A 22,885-nucleotide genomic window follows, 5' to 3' on the forward strand; every position below is an offset into this window, starting at 1 on the left:
TCCTGATGATCCATTATCTCTTCTGACGTATGCTTGGAGCATTTGCCCGCAGGCTGGAAGTCCGAACCAAGGGGCATCTCCTCCGTACACAGAACCATATCCTCTGGTTCCTCTATATCGAATCCGAACCAAGGGCGGCTACCGTTTGGTCGATAAAAGCCAAATCCAATCCAGCCATGGTGTTTCCGTACGTGTGCAAGTCGGATGCCACACTAGGAGCTCGCGGAAGACCGAGACCGCACAACTCTCTCTCTCTCTCTCTCTCTCTCTCTCTCTCTCTCTCTCTCTCTCTCTCTCTCTCTCTCTCTCTCTCTCTCTCTCTCTCTCTCTCTCTCTCTCTCTCTCTCTCTCTCTCTCGCGACGCAGCAAACTCAAGATTCACGTGGGATTCGGGAATAATCAGCATCCCAAAGGATAAAGCATGAAGTCATGTCACAGTGCTTCAAGCTTACGGAGGTGGTGGTGGCTCCAAGCGGTGGCAATGCAATTATTGCGGCATTCAAAGAGGAGGGGCAGCCACAAGGATCAAAGATCATCTTGCCCATGTGCCCAATAAAGACATTGGTCCATGTCAACATGTGCCTACTAATGTTAAGGCTTCCATGGAGCATTGGAGGCTCAGCCGCTTGGCTCTTACAAGTGCATCTAGTACAAGAGAGGGAAACCATAAAGATGATGAAATTTCAGCAACAGGAGGTCCTATAAAGAGGAGAACAGGAGCTTCAGAGACTGACACAATGAGTGGTGCACATACAGGGGGTTCTACTAGTGGAGCACGCAGGACACCTCAGGCAACAAAAGGTTCATTGCAGGTGCTAGTATCAAAGCGGGTATTCAAAAGCAAGCCATTACAAAGGCCACTAGAGAGCTCACTCGATTATTCATTTAGTGTGCCATTCCTTTCCATGTCTTGCGCACGCCGAGATGGAAATCAGCAATGAGGGTTGTCAACCGCATTGGATGTGAGTGGGAAGGGCCATCGTATGAGGGTATTCGGACAAGAGAGCTTAAAAATAAGAGAGTCCGCATAGAGGTTCAATTGTAGCCATTGAAGGCCACTTGGGTGAAGTATGGTTGCACGATCTTGTGTGATGGGTGGTCTGATGTATGTAGACGAAGTGTTTATAACATTCTAGTCTCCTCTTGCAAGGGGACAATGTTCTTGAGGGCCATTGATGCTTCAGCGGCTTGCACAATGGTCACTGGCTCATATATTTGGCAGCATATACGCAAGGCAATCATGGAGATAGGTGCAGATAATGCGGTTCAAGTAGTCACAAACAATGGGTCCAATTGTGTTTCCATGGGTTGCATATTTGAGGCTGAGTTTCCGAAGATAAGGTGGACCCCATGTGCTTCTCATTCTTTGAACTTGCTTATGGAGGACTTGGAAAAGTTAGATTGGGTTGACAAGATTTTTTCAACAGCCAAGTCCATGGTGCATTTTGTCACAAAGCGGCCTAAGATGCAAAGTATCTACCGTTCACACAGTGAGTTAGAGCTACTCAAGCCCTCAAGCACAAGGTTTGCATATATGTTTATTGTTGTGGAGAGGCTTGTGCGAGTGCGCAAGGACTTGATACGCATAGTGGTGTCCCGAGAGTGGTGTGCTTTGGAGGATAGCCAAGATGCAAAACACATATCTTTCTCATGGATGGTAATGGATCAAGGATGGTGGGAGGAGGCTGAAGCCTTAGTGAAATCAATCCAGCCCATCTATTCTATATTGCACATTACTGATAGAGGGGAGCACCATGGGGCTACTCAATAAGTACATGGATAAGATTGGAGAGGCTTTGGACAACAATACCTTGCCTTTCTCGTAGAAAGTAAGTGATTTTTATGGTTTATGCAAATATGTATTATCATTTATGGTTTGCAAATTTATGTTTATCCACATGTATTGCATCCCCTATGGCGTAGTGAGGATTAGTCTGCTGATGATGAGCTAGAGAGCGGTATTCAGAAGTGTACTTTGAGAAGTGGGCAGACGGAGATTTGCAGATGGTCACGAGGCCTGAAGATGAGCTTCTCCTGTTTCGTAACCATAGCCTCTCTTTTGGTCACTCGACAGCCCAACTTCGAGAGATACAGTTGCAGCTTGTGTCTTGGTGGGAGAAATATGGGGCAATTGCACCTACCCTAGCAAGTTCTAGGCTGAGGCTCTAGCTTTTAAGTACTTAGTATTCATACATTGAGCATTAGAAATGTTGTGCAATCTGAAATTTCTCTTCTCGTGGATCGTGACAGAAACGTCTTGCTATTCGAGTTCTTTCACAGGATTGCAGCTCAAGCCCATGTGAAAGAAATTGGAGCACTTGGGCCCTCTTCCATACAAAGAGGAGGAATCGTTTGAGCTCACGGGATGGCTGGTCTTTTGTCACTGCAACCTTCGCCTTCTTGAGCATACCTCTACCTCTCCTGAACCTCGCCAGGTGAATGTCGACAAGGTAGACATAGAGAAGGTGAAAGACATACCAAATATTCCTAGTGAGAAGTTGGACATCTACACCATGTTGTACGAGGAGATGTCAGCTCAGCAGAGCTCTAGACCTCCATCATCCACTCCCTTCGCGGCCGATGGAATCAGGTGCAGGGCGAGTCCAGGGCTCATCGGGAGCTCCAAGGTCACTTCATACGCACTTGGGGCGGCCAGGGTCTGTTCTTCGTAATGCAGGCAAGCAACCCCAGCTGGCGATATACCCCCCCCCCCCCTCCATGTCTTCTTGCCCCCATCCTCCCTAGACTGCCTTGAGAGGCTTGTATACATGATGTACTGGTGACCTGCGCCCATCGCACACGAGCTTCACGGAGGGCCACTTCGCGACGGGATGGCGCCAGCACTTCAACAATTGCAGCCTCACCCTCTTCTACTAGCTCTCACTCTGAGTTAGATTCTACTTCTTCTAGTGCATCTGCTAGTGATGCAGAGGACGAGGATCAAGATGATGAGTAGTCACTCTAGAGTGTAGATTCCAAACATGTTTCAAACATTTCAGCTATTTATGATTGTATCGAGGCTTGAGCCTTAACTCTTTATCTTTTTGGTAATTTGCTTTGATGATCCACTATCCATGCATGATTGCACATGTTCACAGTATCTTGTACTCTTCTTTTTGAAATGATATAAACACACATGGATAGTGGCAAGTGCATGTGTATTGCGTAATCTCTCTTGAACTTTAATTTGATTAGTATTCTCTGATAATTGATTGTTGTGGACTATAGTTAAGAGTCTATGAACTTATGAAGACTCTAGAGGGCCGAGTGGCCCGTGGGAGAAATCAAATGATATTCATCTTTGCTTTGGATTTGGATGGTCAATTGTATACAATGGTTAAAGGTTAATGAAACTATTTAGTTTGTTATATTTTACATGTTTTTCCCATTAAATTGTTTTCACCGTTTCTTGTCAGGACCGAAACTCTGTTTCTACCGTTTCCCGCCCGTTTCCGTTTCGTTGTTTCGGAATCTCCTGGCAACTATGTCTCTAACATCCCCTCTCAAAGCCTAGACTGGTCAGAAGACTGGGGGATCTGGCATGGCTCTGAAGAAGAGCATGGGGAAACGCCTTCGTAAACAAATTGGCAAGATTATCTTCCGTCTTGCAATACTCCACATCAATGGTCCCATCCAAAAGCTTCTCCCGAATGAAGTGATACTGGATCTCAATGTGCTTCGTCCGGGCATACAGGATTTCGTACCAAGACAATGCAACTCTCATTGTCGCACCGCAGAAGAGTAGGATGAGTCTAGGGGCATCCAAGCTCCTCCAACAATCTCCGAAGCCACACAACCTCATATGTGGTGGAAGACGCGGCCTGATACTCCGCCTTGGTAGAAGAAAGGACTACCGTGGGCTGCTTCTTGCTACTCCAAGAGATAACACTTGTACCCAAGGTAAAACAATAGCCTATAGTAAACCTCCGGTGGTCCACATTGCCAGCCCAATCCGAGTCTCTCCAACCTGCTGGAACAAGATCGGAAGCATGTGTATCTGCGGGATAAGAAAGCCCTATTTTGAGGTCCCCCTCAAATACCGAAGAATCCTCAGGGCAACCTGCCAATGCACCTGTTTGGGTTCACTCATGAACCCCGCCAAAAGACCCACAGCAAAACAAAGATCAATACGAGTATTGAGCAGCTAAAGCAAGGATCCAATCAACTGACGTTAGCGCGAAGCATCCGTAAAGGAAGAATCTGAGTGGGAAGTGGCCTTCCAGTTCGGATCCATAGAAGTAGAAATGGTCCGGCATATCTCCATCTCAAAAGTCACCAAGAGCTCTTGAATATATCTCTACTGAGAGATAAAAATCCCCCTCTGAGACTGATAAATCTCGTGACCCAAGAAGAAATGAAGAAGCCCCAAATCCGTCATCTCAAATGTCTAATGTAAAGTTGTCTTGGTCTCTTGGATCTTCTGTGCATGATCCCTTGGCATAATCAAATCATCAACATACAACACAAACAACACACGACCACCCGCGGAAGTGTGCACATAAAGCTACGGATCCGCCTTGGAGTGCCGATATCCCAACTTTGACTGAATGCACACGGTGCTTGCTTGAAGCCATACAAGGCTTTCTTCAACCTGTAAGCTTTCCCATCCGAGGATCCAAAGCCAAGAGGCTGCTCAACATAGATCTCCTCATACAAGTCACCATTGAGAAAGGCCAACTTCACAATCAACTGATAGACGGGCCATCTCCTATAGCCAGCCAAGGCAAGAACAGCTCAAATAGTCGCTATATGTGCAGTGGGGGCAAAAGTATTATCGAAGTCAATACCTGGGCGCTGAGCAAAACCTTTGGCAACAAGGCGAGCCTTATAGCATCCCTAAGGAGGCTTGGTCTAGCAAATCAGCCTCACATGACCATTTACGCATATTTGGCTGCGATGCTTTTGTGTCGTTAGGGATGAGCTCAGGAACAAACTTGACCCAAAATCCACCAAAGGCATTTTCATGGGCTATGGTGATGAGGGTGAATTTGGTTTGGCTACAGAGTGTGGTTACCTGAGTCTAAGAAAATTATTCGCAGCCGTAATGTTGTGTTTAATGAGGCAAAATTGCTGAAGGGTACTTTAGCCTCTAATGAAGATATGAAAAAGGTGAAATTTTAGAGTTCGCAGCCACCTATTACTTCAGAAAATGAGCCTCATGGTGCCGTACCACAAGCTGAAACTGATGATCAGCCAGTTATTTTTAAGCCAGATGATGATGGACAGCAAATAAGAGCACAAGGAGGTCATGGACAGCAAGATAGACTTGCTGATTATGAAAATGCAGGTGCTGGTAATGAAAATGAAGGTGCAGTACAGCATGAATAGCATGCTTAAAATGGCTTGCAATAGCCAATAAATGCTGAAAATAATATACCTCCAAACGTAGACCAACTTCCCGAAAATGTTGATCATTGGGTACGCACGTCTACAAGCGTAAGAAGGCAACCACATAGGTTTGACCCCTCCTTGCATTTTGTGATGCTTATAGATGAGGGTGAGCCTCTTACATACAAAGAGGCCAAGTCATGTGAGTTCAACAATAAGTGGGAGCTAGCTATGCAAGAAGAGATTAAATATTTATATGCAAATGAGACTTGGGATCTTGTGTCATTGCCCAAGGGAAGGAAGCCACTTCCAAACAAATGGGTGTACAAAGTAAAGACAATTGATGGGAAACCCAAGTACAAGGAAAGACCGGTTGCCAAAGGGTATGCATAGAAGAAAGGGATTGACTGCCAAGAGGTCTTCTCACCTGTTGTGAAGATGACCACTCTACGTGTGCTTTTTGTTCTCACTATTGTATTGGACTTAGAGCTGTATCAAATGTATGTAAAAACAACTTTCTTGCATGGTGACATTGATGAGGAAATCTACATGAAACAGCCCCAGGGCTTTGTAGTTCCTAGAAAAGAGTAGATGGTGTGTAAACCAAAACGTAGCCTATATGAACTGAAAAAGTACCACGGTAGTGGTACAAAAAGTTTGGCACTTTTATGCTATCTCATAAGTTTGCACGCAGCCATGTAGATCATTGCTTGTACATGAAAAAGGATACAGATGGCAGCCCCATCATACTTGTTTTGTATGTGGATGATATGTTGCTAGCTGGGAAAAGAAAGACTAGCTTGGATGCTCTCAAAAATATGCTCTGCATTTCCCAAATCTTTCATGAAATCAGCCTTCTCCATGAAAGATTTGGGAAATGCAGAGCATATTTTGGGTATGAGGATTCATAGAGATAGAATGCAGAAATTGATGTTTTTATCTAAAGAAAAGTACATTGGAAAGGTACTAGACAGATTTAACATGGCTGAAGCTAAGCCTTTTGGGGTACCCTTATGCATCAGCTTGTGGCTCTCTCATGTATGCTATGGTTGCTACTCATCCACATATTGCTCATGCAATGGGAGTTGTTAGCAAGTTTATGCCAAATCCTAGCAAAACGCATTGGGAGGCTGTCAAGTGTATTCTTTGATACCTCAAGGGTACACAAAGAAAGCGTTTTTGCTATGGGCAGGGTCCACTTAGTTTGCAAGGTTATTGTGATGCAGATATGGCATGTGACTTGGACAATCGTAGGTCCACTAGTGGGTATGTCTTTACAGTTGCTGGTGGGGTTGTTTCTTGGTGTTCCAAGTTGCAGAACATTGTTGCACTGGGTAATACATCTCAGCTATTGAAGCTTCTAAGGAAGCTATATGGTTGAGCAGACTTGCGGAGGATTTTGGTATATCTATGGGTTCTGCAGTTTTGGGATGTGATATTGGGATGTGATAGCCAGAGTGTTGTGTATCTAGCTAAGAATGCCATGTATCATTCACGCACAAAGCATATAGATGTGTGATATCACTTCATCAGACAAATTCTGAAAGATGGTTAAATCACATTGACCAAGATCAAAACACGACAACCCTACAGATGTTCTCACAAAAAGTCTGAGCAAAGCTTAGCACGAGCATTGCATACGACTAGTGGGAGTTGGTTAGAGGTTCACATCGGACCTTTAAGTGAAAGGTTGTTGGGATAAAGGCCCAGTTTAACCTCCGTGTATAGTACACGCACAGTGTACATGTGAATGCACCCTTATGTGCCCTAAGTATAAGAACATTCTATTCTTTGTGTACCAACACATTGTTGGTACACTCATATCGCATCGTACTTTCACTCTACTCTCTCTCTCTCTCTCTCTCTCTCTCTCTCTCTCTCTCTCCAGCCGTCACACTCTCACCCTCACTCCTCGAACTTCTGTCACTCTCAGCTGAGCTCCAACAGTAAGAAGGGTCATTTAAGGAAGGATTGCAAAGAGTTAACAGCTTCAAGGAAGAAAAAGGAGCAAAAGACGAAGCGGGATGCGGACTCCTCCAACGAGTCATCATCTGCCTCAGATTCCAACTAAACTCCTCCAACCAAGGCGAAGTCCAAGGCGTTGAAGGGATCCTCTTCTTCGAGTCATGGGAAGAGCTTGGTGGCCCCTTCCTCAGCTGGTTTCTAGTAGTGTTGATAAGGTCATCCCTCACAACTCTCCAGTGCCAGGGAGGGAGTGTGAGAGGGTGGTGAGCTGGGGCAGTAGTGCCTCATCTATATTTCTATACAAATGCACAAGATCCAGAGAGGTACATTCCTAACACATCCGACCGCAGTCTAGCGGGTATAAATCCTTCAGCTAGGATTGACATTCAAGTTCATGATGGGCTAGTTACTTGACAGAGAGCAAGTGGCTTTTGTCTAGAGCTCACATGAGGGGACACTTTGGCGGTCTAGCCAAAGAAGAGAAATTCATGGTCATTTATGCACTACGGCATTGGTGACAGGATGGGTCACGTATACTACATCAAAGGCATTGTTGACAAACATTGACAGCTGCTATGATCTTCTCTATCTTCAAGAGCCAGTACAATCGACATCGACATCAGGTTCTCTTCAAGGCACCTTGGTGATGGCTTGCGACCCACTACTTGGGTATCCATGGTTCTACTATGATGGACATTGCTGTATGTACTATGATGCGACATTATCATTGTATATTGTATTGTATCAAATCACCCATGATCTGAGAGAGGATATTAGCAAACTAGTCAGTTCATGGATCAGTCTGTACATATGATATGGCAAGCTGGGCACAGAGATATTTTAGGCATTTTATTTGCCAACATTTATTGTGTTTTGACATTGTTTACAGGCACTCGGCCAACATTTAATACTAGTTGACCAGTCATATTTTGGCATTTACTTGGCCTATATATTGTCAAGCTGCCCCTCCACATTCATTCATCGCTTAACAGTTCTTAGAGAGAGGAAGCATGTGTCAATGCCTCCACAACCAATGACTCACATTGCTTATGTATTGTCTCATGTCTTGGTATATGGATTCCATTTCTCGAGCATACATCTGAGTTCTCATCTGTATTGTGTTCTTTCTTTCCCTTTCTCTTTTGTCTTGTGTTTCAGCAATTTATTACAACTAACATTTATGCTTCCATTGTTGCACCACTTCGGACACTACGCCTGAAACCGGTCTATGACTCACATAAACCTGTAGTTCCTTCAATTAACACCTGCACTTTACATACACACACACAAACAGAGACCTCTCTCCCTCACTCAACACCAAATTGGCCTCGAAAAACGGCGCCCCTCTTGGTATTTCTTTATCAATTAAAAGATAGAAAATTACAAAAATGGTAATGTTCCAAAATACATAACCTGTGAACAGCTGGTTTTCATCTCTTCTAAGTACATCCCAGCTGCATAGGAACAGTACGGCATGACCAGATCAACATCCCTCACTGTCCAGCATGAGCAAAGTTCACTGTCTTATTCAACATGAGCAGAGTTCATTGTCCTTACAGTTCAGGATGTGCAAAGTTCACTGTTCTGATTCAGCATGAACAGAGTTCACTGTTCTTATTCAGCATGAGCAGAGCTCATTGTCCTTACGATTCAGCATGTGCAGAGTACACTATTCTTCGATGGAATCAATGCCTCATGCATACATTTCTTCTAAGAATAGAGAGAGAGGTCATCAGAGGGAGCAAGCTCTACCTCCATGCTTGAGTCAAAGACATAGAAGTACTCTCCATGGCTGGTTTTCTTGCAGCAATCTGCCCTCAGCTCCTCCAAACTTCATTCTTCCATCTGCCCCTTGTGCCTATTACGTTTTTTTTTTAGTACTCTCTCTCTCTCTCTCTCTCTCTCTCTCTCTCTCTCTCTCTCTCTCTCTCGCGCGCTCGGAAATTTGTGCCACATGGCATACATGTAACAATTTTCCCGTTTAAACCTTCCGGTCTAAAATTCTCCATGATCGGTGCAAAATTTGACCTCGGCACAGACCAAAGAATTAATCCTCGTGTAAAAACGAAGACAATGACGCAAACAGATTTTGGGGTCCATAAATAGTAACTCCCTAAATTTTAGAGATGGTGACCCCTGCATTCCTCAAATTGTTATGGGCAACTTTTATCATTGCGACCACATCAAAAGTGTAATGTGGCTCAGTTACAGTGACTTTTATTCCGTGAGCATTCTCACATGTGCATCTTCTATCTTGGCCAGGCTCATTGTCTTGCATCATCTCCAGTGGCTAAGCACACAGTCCCAAACCACCAGCATTCTATTCTTCAGTGCCCATTCAATATGAAACTGATCCTAAGGCTCAAACAAACCATTAGTCCAATTTGTCCCAATGGCTACCTCTTCTGGCCATGCAAAGATCCCGCTTAATTCAAGAGAAATCTGGGGATAAAAAGCAACAACAAAAGAAAAGAAAAATAAAATATTTATATAAGTAAATAAGAAAAGCAACTGTAAAAAGTATCACCACATGGTGACATACCCCCCTCTTGAAAGAAGCAAGCAACCTCGATTGCATGCCACACATGCTAATGGATGACACAGGGCGATAACAAGATTCTCCATGTTATTAGTACCATCGCATGTATCACTTGCTAACAGATAACACGGGGCAATGGTAGGAGTTTTCCCACTACCATTTGTGTCATCGCAAGTTCAAGTTTCAAGTCTCACATAGATGGAGGATTACATCCTGTATCCAACTATGATTATTAGGAGCCTTTCTAATATACATGTTTCCAAATGCAACACAAGGTGACAGCACGTATGCGCGAACTATTAGTGTCACAACATGCATATTCATTCAACTGAAGTGTAACAAATACAACTTCAAAGCACGGAGGTTTCATTCAATGATACACATGTTAATGCTAAATGTAAGCCATACATTATGCATAATTCAATGAGATACAATATTCAACTGTACAATAAAGAATGTACATTGCTTCAAAAAGCATTCTAAGTCACTGTGGATTCCAGTAAGAAAGCTTCTCGGTAAGTTGCAATAGCTGAGGCGAATCTGCTAATTCAACCTTTTCCATCCATTTGGCATCCATTGGTGAATAGTTCTTGAACTTCACCAAAAATCTTCTTATAACTCTACCTTTCACTTTCCTATCCTTATGTGCTAGGATCTACTTAGGAACTAGAATCTTATCTAATTCCTCTACTTCAAGTTGTTCCTCTTGAACCAAATCTTTTGGCAGTTCACCAATAAAATGCCTCAATAGGCTCACATGGAATGCATTATGAATTTTCCAATTCTCTAGCAATTTCACCCTATATGCTACGTCATTGATCTTCTCTGAGACTTAAAAAGAGCCATAATAACGCATACTTAACTTTGGAAACAAACGTTCCTTGCCCTTCTGTTTTCTCAAACGTGCCTTTTCAAAACACAATAAGACCCAATCATCCTTTTTGAACAAGAGCTCCCGACCATGACTATCAGCAACTCTTTTTTGTTTAGCTTGTGACTTTTCTAGGGTATACTTGATCTTTTTATATGCTTCTTCCCAATCTTTTACATAACTATCTGCTTCAAAGATGTTATCTTTTGTCTTCTCTGAGACTTAAAAAGAGCCATAATAACGCATACTTAACTTTGGAAACAAACGTTCCTTGCCCTTCTGTTTTCTCAAACGTGCCTTTTCAAAACACAATAAGACCCAATCATCCTTTTTGAACAAGAGCTCCCGACCATGACTATCAGCAACTCTTTTTTGTTTAGCTTGTGACTTTTCTAGGGTATACTTGACCTTTTTATATGCTTCTTCCCAATCTTTTACATAACTATCTGCTTCAAAGATGTTATCTTTTGTCTGCAAAATGGGAGGCAATTGCTTTCCACCTTCCACAATCTCAAAAGGTGCTTTGCCAGTAGATGAGTGCACTGTATTATTGTATGCATACTCAACCAAAGGCAAGTAGTGTTCCCAAGAAGTCTTATGATCTAAAACATAACACTTCAGTAAATCTAAAACAGTCAAATTTACTTCTTCAGTCTGTCCATCAATTTGTGGATGGAAAGAATATGAAAATTCCAACATAGTGCCCATGTTTTCAAACGATGCTTTCCAAAACAAGCTAGTCATTCTTGGGTCCCTATCATTAACAATTGACCGTGGCATTCCATGGTACTTGAAGATATTTTGCATAAATATCTTTACCATGTGTTCTGACTTAACCTTTTTCCTTACAGGAATGAAATGTGCATGTTTGCTGAATCTGCAAATGATAGTCCAGATTCCATCATTCCCTGAAGAAGTTCTTGGAAGATCAAAAATGAAATCCATGGCAATAATTTCCCATGGCCTTTCTGGAATAGGCAGTGGTTGCAATAACCCTGGTGCCTTCTGTCTATCAAATTTGACCTTTTGACATACAAGGCAAGATCTGACATATGCATCAATATTAAATCTCAAGGCTGGCCAATAGAAGAAAGTCTCTACTGCTTTGACTGTAGCATCAATACCACGATGTTCTGCATACGGTGGAGCATGACTTTCTAATAAAACTTTTGGCCTTAGCTGTTTTTTAACGCATAGTCTTCCATGCATCATGATAAAGCCTTCTTTGAACACATAATGGTCATGATGTTGGCCATTGATCAACTGTTCATAGATTTCAGAGAAATCTTCATCATCAACATACTGCTCTTTCATATCATCCAATTCATAGTGATAAGGAATTGAAACAGTTGACACATGTGGTTTGCGAGATAAAGCATTTGCAACTACATTCTTCTTGCCTTTCACATCCACTATCTGAAAATGAAACATAGATAAGAAATTTTCCCAACACATGTGTTTCTCTGACAATTTAGCCTATGTGAGAAAGTATCTAAGTGTTTGATGATCCATTTGCACTACAAAATCAGCACCAAGCAAATAGTGCGCTTCTAATTAGAGAGTGCATGGATCATAGCCAATAATTCTTTTTCATAAATTTGGTAAATCCTTTCAACAACAGAAAGTACTCTACTCTTGTATCCCACAACTCGGCCATTCTGCATTAATACAGCACCAATGTTGTTTCCACATGCATCACACTGCACTACAAATGGCTTAGACCGATCTGGTAAAATAAGTACTGGATCTGTAGTCATTTTCCCCTTCAAACATCTAAATGTTGGCTAAACATTCCTGCTCCCTGTAATCGATCAAGAATGTCATCTATCCTCGGAATCAGAAACCTATTCTTGATCGTGTTCTTATTCAAGGCTCTGTAGTCAATACACATTCGCCAAGAGCCGTCCTTTTTCTGAACTAGCAACACAGGTGAACAAAACGGAGAACTACTGGGCTGAATTAGTCCTTTCTCTAAAAGCTCATTAACATGTGTCAAAATCTCTTTCTGTTGCGCTGCACTGACCCTGGACGGTGGCCTATTGGGCAGACTAGTCCCTGGAATAAGATCTATGGTATGATCTTCAAGCTTCTCAGGGGGTAACTCTCCTGGTAACGAATCTGAGAAACAATCACTGAATTTATCCAAGAAAGCCCTTCTACTTTCATCTAGTACACACACATTACTGTCAACTTCATTAACTTGCTTTGCAAAAACCAAGTACGCAGAAATATGATTTTTCATTACACAAGTAATTGCAGAAGTAGAAACAACTGGGATAGACTCTCCTTTAAGCTTCACATCTAGCACATGAGTCTTGCTCCTATGTACAAGAGTAATCGTTCTATTGTAAGCATCCAAGATAGCATGCTTCCTATGGCACCATGGGATACCCAACAGAACATCACAGTCCTCTAGAGGCATAATATGGAACTCCTTTGTGTCCACATAGCTCTGAATATGCATACAAAGTTTGCCAAGAATGAGGGTATCAGGTTCAGTATGTCCTGGGCATGCCAAATCAGCCTGTCCAACTGGTCCCATTTCCTCGGGACGTATACCCAATTTAGCTACCAATGCTGGTGAGATAAAGTTTGCACGCGCTCCAGAATCAAAGAAAATAAGCATTGTGGAATCTCTGATCTTTCCCCAAGCTCTGCACAATTATGTAGCATCATTAACTGATTGATCTCCCACCATATCAAGCACTAAGCCAATGCTGGGCTTCTTTTTACTTGGCGCATCTTTATCCTCCGCATCTATAGAAAATTGTTGTGGGCACTTAGAAGCAATATGGCCTTTCTATTCACAAATAAGGGATTTTCCAGCCATCATTAAAGCCTTTCTTTCTTCAAATGATTTGCCAAAAAGTGGCCTCTTTTGTTCTTTAACCTGTTTAAAAGAAGTCTGAGGTTGCTGCTGAAATCTTTTCTTCCAAAAAGACTTCTTTGTAAAACTGGTCCTTTCCGAAAATTGCTTCTTCTTCTTGCCAGGATCCTGCTTAAACTAAGAATCCTTCTTTTCAGTGCCTTTAAAGCTGTCAGTTTTCCTTTCAACAATGAATTTGCCACACCAACATTTTCAATTAACTGTACCATATTTGTAACCCTAGTCTTGGTACAATAATCCCTAATGGCTTCGGGCAAACCGCAACAGTACTTTTCAATTTGTTCTGACAAGGGCACTGTCCTATAAGAACTCACAAATAAAAGTGCTTCCCAAAATTTCTTATTGTACTCTTCTAAATCCGTACAATTTGCCACGTCCAATTTATGCCAAGCAATCATGACATCTACTTCAAACGTGTTAGTTAACCATGAGGCTGCAAACAATTGTTTGAAATGAACCCAAGTGGTTGGTGCATATCCTTGCATCAACAATATGTTCCACCACTGCAAAGCATTACCTTTCAAAAAAGTTGCAGCCTTCTGCAACTTAGAAGTCTCAGTAAAATTCCCTCCTGTGTAAGCTGCATCAAACTGCTGTATAAATGTCAAAGCTTTCAGCTTATCTTGCATACCACTGAAGGTTTCAAACTTTATTGCCTAACCACCCTCTTTATAGTCTTTAGGCTTTGCACTTTTGGTATCAGCTTGTCATAGACAGGTGGCTATAAAAAGGGGAGTCCCATAGGTGCATTATCAGCATTCGTTTCACTTGTCTTAGCTGCCATATGCCCACTAGGCTGAGAAAAACCAACGGCTGCATTTTGTACTCCAGGCATCAAATAAGGACTTTGCAGAGTCTGATAACCGGGTTGTAGACCAATATTAGCATAAAGTGGGTTCACTGCCTCCATAAGCATCATTCTTGGTGGCCCTCTAGGCAAGTATCCCTGATAACCCGTGGGTAATGCAGCCATTTCTTGAAAAACTGACCCACCACCAAAGTAACTAGGATAAGTAGCAAACTGAGGAATAGTCTGTTGTGCCACTTGTGCATAACTACCTTGACCATTCATTCCCTGATCCCATGCTTGTGCTTCTTGTTGCACTGGACATGTCTCCATGTTTTGTGTCTTTTTCACATGCTCACGCACATTAGAGGTTTGCCTTTTTTAGCACTCCATGGTATGATGTGATGACTCAACTGAAGAATTCTCATTATGTGACTTCAAAAATTTTTGCATCCAAGGATTCTTTATCAGCTGTTGGAAAGAGCGACCCATACTGAGGAGTTGTGCCATAAACAAGTCCTCCTGTTCTTGCTCCTTATCATGTGGTTCAATCTCGGTTCTAGAAGGTGCTAACACCTATGCACCAATACTCTCTCTTCGATGTCTATGAGCAAAAGAAGAACTCTCTTCTTCATGGGGGAGTTTTCCTTTGCCTTTATCCATGTCTGCAATCTCTCTAGTCCTGTAATCTCTATAAAACCTGTAAATATGGCCTTTTCACCCAAAACTATCCGAGCTTAAATTCTTACAGAAAAGAATTCAAATCCCGGGGATGGAACCATGAAACCGGTCTATGACTCACATAAAGCAATAGTTCCTTCAATTAACACCTACACTTTACATACACACACATAAACAGAGACCTCTCTCCCTGGCTCAACACCAGATTGGCCCCGAAGACCGGTACCCCTCTCGGTATTTCTTTATCAATTAAAAGATAGAAAATTACAAAAATGGTAATGTTCCAAAATACATAACCTATGAACAGTTGGTTTTCATCTCTTCTAAGTAAATCCCAGCTGCATAGGAACAGTACAGCATGACTAGATCAACATCCCTCACTGTCCAGCATGAGCAGAGTTCACTGTTCTTATTCAACATGAGCAGAGTTCATTGTCCTTACGATTCAGCATGTGCAGAGTTCACTGTTCTGATTCAGCATGAACAGAGTTTATTGTCCTTATTCAGCATGAGCAGAGTTCACTATCCTTACAATTCAGCATGTGCAGAGTTCACTGTTCTTCGATGAAATCAATCCCTCATGCAAAGCATTTCTTCTGAGAATAGAGAGAGAGGTCATCAGAGGGAGCAAGCTCTACCTCCGTGCTTGAGTCAAAGACGTAGAAGTACTCTCCATGGCTGGTTTTCTTGCAGCAATCTGCCCTCAGCTCCTCCAAACTTCATTCTCCCATCTGCCCCTTATGCCAACTATCTTTTTTTTTAATGCTCTCTCTCTCTTTTGGAAATTTGTGCCACATGGCATACATGTAGCAATTTTCTTGTTTAAACCTTCCGGTCTAAAATTCTCCATGATCGGTTCAAAATTTGACCTCAGCACAGACCAGAGAATTAATCCTCGTGTAAAAGTGAAGACAATGACGCAAACAGATTCCGGGGTCCAAAAATATTAACTCCCTAAATTTTAGGGATGGTAACCCTCGCATTCCTCAAGTTGTTCTGTGCAACTTTTATCATTGCGACCACATCAAAAGTGTAATGTGGCTCAGTTACAGTGACTTTTATTCCGTGAGCATTCTCACATGTGCATCTTCTATCTTGGCCAGGCTCATTGTCGTGCACCATCTCCAATGGCTAAGCATACAGTCCCAAACCGCTGGCATTCTGTTCTTCAATGCCCATTCAATATAGAACTGGTCCTAAGGCTCAGACAAACCATTAGTCCAATTTGTCCCAATGTCCCAATGGTTGCCTTGCAAAGATCTTGCTTATTCCAAGAGAACTCTGGGGGTAAAAAGCAACAGCAACAAAAGAAAAGAAAAATAAAATATTTATATAAGTAAATAAGAAAAGCAATTGTAAGAAGTATCACCACCTAGTGACAACTCCTGGCATGCAATGGTCTGTGTCAAATTTGAACTGACCTATATCAACCTCTCCAATACAATAAACATATAAGTAAATCTAGTGGCAGAGGGCTTCAATAGCTCAAGTGTACTATTCGCTTGATACATGCTTGTGATGAATGGCCTCTTTTTCATAAATCATACTATCCTTGTTACCGTTCTAAAAATGATATCCATCCAAGATATTTGCCCAACATCTTCGATAAGCAAGTCAAGGCAATGGAATGCACATGGAATCCATACTATCTTACAAAACTCCTCCTCAAGTATACGTTCCATAGGCACAATTGCTTCCATCATTTGTCACTACCTGCACCACATTTTTGGCCTCCTATATCCATGATAATTTGTCACATGTGCCTCCAAATGAAAGCTCTTATGATGATGGTAAGACCTGAGATAGAGGCATCAATGGCCATAATGAAAGTGGTACCTTTGCATGAAGACACCAAAACATTGTAAACATTCCTTTGACGCATATTCAACCATCAATCACATAATATAATGCATCCATATTTCCCCCATGTCTCCTTCAAAGGCTCCAATTGAGCCTCTATGGATGCTTTTTCCTTTCAAAGCTCCCGTGTGCATAATGCATCTGCGAATGGGCATTTCCACTTATATCCTATGCCGCCCACTGCCTTGATTAGCTTCTTTCATTGACGTGTAGTGGCCACATCAAAAGGGATAGCACCCTGAATAAATAGGCATGCAAGTTTCCTAATTACCTCCACAATTCCCTACCTCTAAAGTCTTGTTGAAGGAGAGTGAGAGTGCCCAGATGGTGTGCGCAATGAGAATGGAGTGTGTTTAACAGTAGAGAGTGAAGACTTGAGTTGGATCTGTAGCAATGTGGTGCACACAAAGAATAAAAGAATGTATTTATACTTAGGGTACGGTGCACTCACACTCGTAAGGGTGCAGTCACATGTACAAGTAAATTTATACATGAGAGTAACAAAGGGCCTTTACACCCAACAATCTCCCACATAAAGATCCTTAGCCAACCTTTAGCCAACTCCCACTAGTCGAATGCAATGTTCATGTTGAGCCTTTGCAAGGCTCTTAGTGAGAACATCTGCATAGTTATCTTCTATCCTGATCTCAATCATCTGACTAGATCACTATCATCTACAACATGTCTGATAAAGTAATATCGCACATCAATATGTTTGATACATGCATGAAACATAGCATTCTTGGCCAGGCATGCAACACTCTGGCTATCAAATCCAAGTACATGTGTTTTGGTGGGCAGCCCAAAATCCTTGACCAAACGACTAAGCCAAACAACTTCTTTTAAAGCTTTAATGACTCAAATATATTCAACCTCAATGGTAGAAAGTGCTACTATCTTTTATAATCTAGAGCACCAAGAAATGGCCCCACCAATCAAGGTAAATATGTACCCGCTAGTAGACTTGCAAGTATCCAAGTCACCTGCCATGTCTGCATCACAACATCCCTGCAGATCTAACGTACCCTTTTCATAGCAAATACATTTTCTTTATGTGAGTTTAAGATACAGAGAGATGCATTTCACTACCTCCCAATGTGCTTTGCCAAGATTTGACATAAACTTACTCACAACTCCCACTGCATAAGCAATGTCAAGTCTAGTGGCAATCATAGCATACACAAGTGACCACCAAGCTGAAGCATAAGAAACACCCTTCATAGAGTTGGCTGCCTTATCATCTGTTCGGCAATCTGCTTTGCTAAGCTTCAGGTATGGTGGTAAAGAAACACCAAGTGGCTTAGCATCTGCCATAGAAAAATGATCAAGTACTTTGCTGGTATATTTTTATTATGAGAGAAATACGAGCTATTGCTCTCTATCTCTCATCACAAGCATGCCCAAAAAGTGTTCAACTTTACTCAAGTCCTTCATGGAAAAGATTGAATTCAACTATATTTTTAGTGCATTAACCTAGCTTTTGTGCTTACCAACAATAAGCATACTATCCATATAAAGCACAAGGATTATAAGCTTCCATCATCAGGCTTCTTTATGTATAAGTAGTGATCTGCATTGCTTCTTTTAAAGCCATGTAAAAACATCAAGGCATCAAATTTCTTATACCATTGTATAGGAGTCTGTTTTTAAGCCATACAAGATTCCCCCAAACCTACACACCAAATGCTCCTTTCCTGGTATAACAAAGCCCTTTGGTTGTTTCATGTTCAACTTTTCTTCTAAATCACCATGCAAGAATATAGTTCTAACATCCATCTGATCAAGCTCAAGATCCATAGATGCTACAATAGCAAACAATGCCCGAAGAGTGGTCATTTTGACAAGTGAAAAGACTTCCTGAAAGTCAATCCCCTCTTTCTGTGTATATCCCTTAGCCACAAGCTTGGCTTTCTATATGGGTTTGCCATCCACACACTTGATTTTATAGATCATATGTTACAAATAACTTTCCTATCTTTGGGCAATGGAACCAAATCCCAAGTATCATTCTAATACAAAGATTTCATCTTCTAGCATAGCTAACTCCCACTTTTCTTTAACTCACATGATAATGCCTCTTTATATGTGAGAGGCTCACCCTCATCTCTAAGTAAAATGTAGTCCAAAGAGGGATCAAACCTCTGTATAAGTCTCCTAACACATGTAGACCTTCTCACCCAATGATTTGTGTTATCAGGCAATGGATCCACATCCAAAGGAATGTCAATGACCTCATTATTTGGCTGTTGAACTGCATTTTCAGATTGCTGTAATACATTTTCAGGCTACCGTAATTCATTTTCAGCATGCTGATTTTGTTGCCCAAGCTAATTTTCAGCATCGCTTTGCTGCCCATTTCATCTACGCTGATTATCAAAACCAGCATCAAATGGAGCTGAATTTTCAATGAACTGATGATAGTTCACTGGCTGATCATGCTGAAATTTCATTTTCTTTTTGTCTAAATCACTAGATGTGGCATTTTTCAACAGCTTTGATTCATTAAATACCACATCTTGGTCGCATAGTGTTAGCAAATATGACAGCTCATGTGTGAGTCCGAGCTACAAAGGCTTGGGCACATTAATCAAGTTATTTAGGCATTTTTTATTGTGTCATTTTATGGTCATATTTGGCATTTATTGCTGCCCAACCTGACATATTTTATGGCCTTATTTTTGCCTATTTATTCTGGAAACCATTGTAGATCAGCTTGCTACTATTGGTTCAAAAGTTGAAAAGGATGACATGACTGCAATCACATTAAACGGCTTGGATAAGGAGTACAAAGCCTTTGACACATCGACTTTTGTGAGAGAAAGTAACCCTTGATTGGGATGAATTACTTGCATTGCTGCTACATGAGGAAGTCAAGCTTGGCTTGAATACAAGTTCGAGAACCTCTCAGAGAAGAGATACCATATTTTAGTCTAGGCAAAGAGCTAGAGGTGGCAAAGCTCGTGGAGCTTTTCGAGGTTGTGGTGACACTCAGAATGCCTATGGATAGTAGCAACAAAATGCATAGCAAAGTTCAAATACACAAGGCTAGTCATTTGAAGACAAGGGGATATCACCTAGAGGCAGAGGTGGTTCTTGGGGCGATTCCATGGTCAATCAAATAGGAACAAACTCCTCAATTGGCCAGTTCACCACCTCGAGTTCCCATGGAGAGAGGAGCCGGTGCCGATGCCGGTGCTCACGCAGCCAATGACTCACTGTTGTATGCAACAGTCTTGTGTCTGATATATGGATTCCATTTCCCGAGCATACATCTGAGTTCTAATATGTATAGTGTTCCTTATTTCTCCTTCTCTTTTGTCTTGTGTTTCAGCAGTTTATTACAGCTTATGTTTACACTTCCATTGCTGCACCACTTCTGGCATGGTATTAGATTTCAGGATTTGTGCTCATACTGTGTTTTCTTGCTGATTTCAAGACTGTTTTCACCCTTGCTGATCAGGTGAGTGTTGCTATATACAGGCGACCTGTTTGACCAGCGTTTTTTGCAGATTTACCATCGCCTACTGTCTATGGCCTCTTTGTTGCTTGTGTTTTCAGTTTTCAGGCTGTTGTGACAGTCTTCCAGCCTGTTTATGGCAACATTCAGCCTGCGTTAGGTGTTCCTGACTCCTTCTTGGCTGGGCCACTGTACCTTTAGGCCGTTTTTGCTGTTTTTAGCAGTTTTTGACTGATTTTTTGATTTTTTGCAACAACTTTTTTTTGAAGTGATGCAGCAATGGAAGCAAAAACATAAGCTGTAATAAACTGCTGAAACACAAGACAAAAGGGAAAGGGAAAGAAAGAACACAATACAGATGAGAACTCAAATGTATGCTCGGGAAATGAAATCCATATATCAGACACAAGACTCTCACATACAACAATGAGTCATTGGCTGCGTGGGCACCGGCACCGGCACCGGCACCGGCACCGGCTCCTCTCTCCACAAGACCTCCAGGTGGTGAACTGACCAACTGAGGAGGAAGAGCCCAGAATAAATAGGCACAAATAATGCCATAAAATATGTCAGGTCGATCAACATTTAATGCTGGTCGGCCAACAATAAATGCCCAATATGACCACAAAATGACACGATAAAAAATGCCTAAATAACCTAAATAATGTGCCCAAGCCTCTGCAACTCAGACTCACACATAAGCTGGCATATCTACTAATACCCACTCTTAGATCGTATGAGAATGAATCATAAACCATACAACATAGAACCATCGAGTAGAACCATGGATACCCAAGAAGTGGGTGATCAGGCCACCACCAAGGTGCCTTGGAGTGAACCTGATGTCGATGTCGATTGTACCAGATCCGGAAAATAGAGATCATAGTAGCTCTCAATGTCTGTCAACAATGCCGCTGATGTAGCACACATGACCATCCTATCACCAATGCCGCTGATGTAGCACACATGACCATCCTATCACCAATGCCACAACACATAAATGACCATGGATCCCCTCCTTTGACCAAAACCGCCAACGTGCCTCCTCATGTGAGCTCTTGACGAAAGCCACCCACTCTCTGTCAAAGAACCAACCCATCATGAACCTGGATGTCAATCCTAGCTCCAAGATTTGTACCTGCCAGACTTCTGTCAATGCGTTAGGGACATCCCTTTCTGGATCCTATGCCTCTATATAGAAATATAGATGAGGCGCGGCTGCCCCATCTCGCCACCCTCTCACACTCCCTCTCTAGCACTAGAGAGTCATGAGGGATAGAAAGCAGCTGAGGAAGGGGCCACCAAGCCCTTCCCACGATCCGAAGAAGAGGATCCCTTCCACACCTTGGACTTCGCCTTGGCCGAAGGTGCTGAATCGAAATCTAAGGCAAATGATGACTCGTCGCAGGAGCCCACATCCCGCTTCGTCTTCTGCTCCTTTTTCTTCTTAGAAGCCGCTTAACTCTTTGCAGTCCTTCCGCAAGTGACCCTTCTTGCCACAGTGGTAACACTAGGCCTTCGACTTCTTCATCTTCGAATTCCTCTCTAAAGCTGTAAAAGCCTCACCTGAATCTCCATAATGTGACAAAAGCCGCCCTTGTAGTCGCAAAGTCGCCTCATGCTCAAGGAGCATCAAGGACATTTGAAAAAAACTAACAAGAGTCATAGATGTCTGTGTCTGTAAAGCATTCACCACTCCATCAAACTCCCAAGGAATCTTGTAGAGTACCGTATCAACAAGATGTACCTCTAATAGGGCAGATTGCATAGTACGAAGCTGGTCCTAGAGTTGGATAACGCGAAGTAGAAATGATTGGATCGTATCTTTGGGTTCAAACTTCAGTTGCTGAAGCTGGTCATAGAGGGCAACGGCCCTCATGGTTAGAGGAGCCTCCTACATCAACTACAACTTCGACCATATGTCTGAAGCTGTCCTGCAGGAGGTGACCATCGATAGAACTTCTTTGGAAATACACCGAAATAAGGCCGAATAAGCACGGGCATCATTCGAATCCCATGTAAGCACTTCCTCCGTATGGTTGTCTTCATCAAAATCAAATGGAACAAGAGAAGGTGGTTGAGGAAGTGCCATAGCTTCACCAACCACGTACCATAACCGCTTCTGGATAAACCAGGCCTTCAGCATCGTACTCCACGTGTAATAATCAAGTCCATGGAGCTTGTTATCAATGGATGTGCACAAAGGAGCCATGTGTAGAGAATGTAGAAGAGAAAAAAAGGAAAAAAGGTATTTGAAAAGGGAACACCACCAAAACTCGAGCACAAACTACAAAAAACAAGAGTTCACATACAGTATAACCCAAAATCTGACCAAAAGAAGACAAAAACTGCTGCAAAAAATCAAAAAATCAGTCAAAAACTGCTAAAAACAGCCAAACGGCCTAAAGGTACAGTCGCCCAGCCAAGAGTCAAGAACAACAAAAGGCAGGCTGAATGCTGCCACAAACAAGCTGGAAGACTGTCGCAGCAGCCTGAAAACTGAAAACACA

At 42.2% G+C, this 22,885-nt stretch overlaps 1 protein-coding gene and 2 pseudogenes across 8 annotated transcripts in view; 1 reads left to right on the forward strand and 2 right to left on the reverse strand.

Moving 5' to 3' along the window:
• The window catches only part of LOC148022963 (zinc finger C3H1 domain protein), a 70,346-nt gene that overhangs the window by 31,120 nt on the left and 16,341 nt on the right, over positions 1-22,885 (reverse strand). The window lies entirely within an intron of this gene.
• On the forward strand, positions 603-1,826 carry LOC148022964 (uncharacterized; annotated as a pseudogene).
• On the reverse strand, positions 13,536-16,303 carry LOC148022965 (uncharacterized; annotated as a pseudogene).

This window comes from Lygodium microphyllum, chromosome 16 (assembly GCF_053477565.2).
Source record: "Lygodium microphyllum isolate KBCC chromosome 16, Lygodium_microphyllum_v1.1.10, whole genome shotgun sequence".
In the NCBI taxonomy this organism is placed as follows: domain Eukaryota; kingdom Viridiplantae; phylum Streptophyta; class Polypodiopsida; order Schizaeales; family Lygodiaceae; genus Lygodium; species Lygodium microphyllum.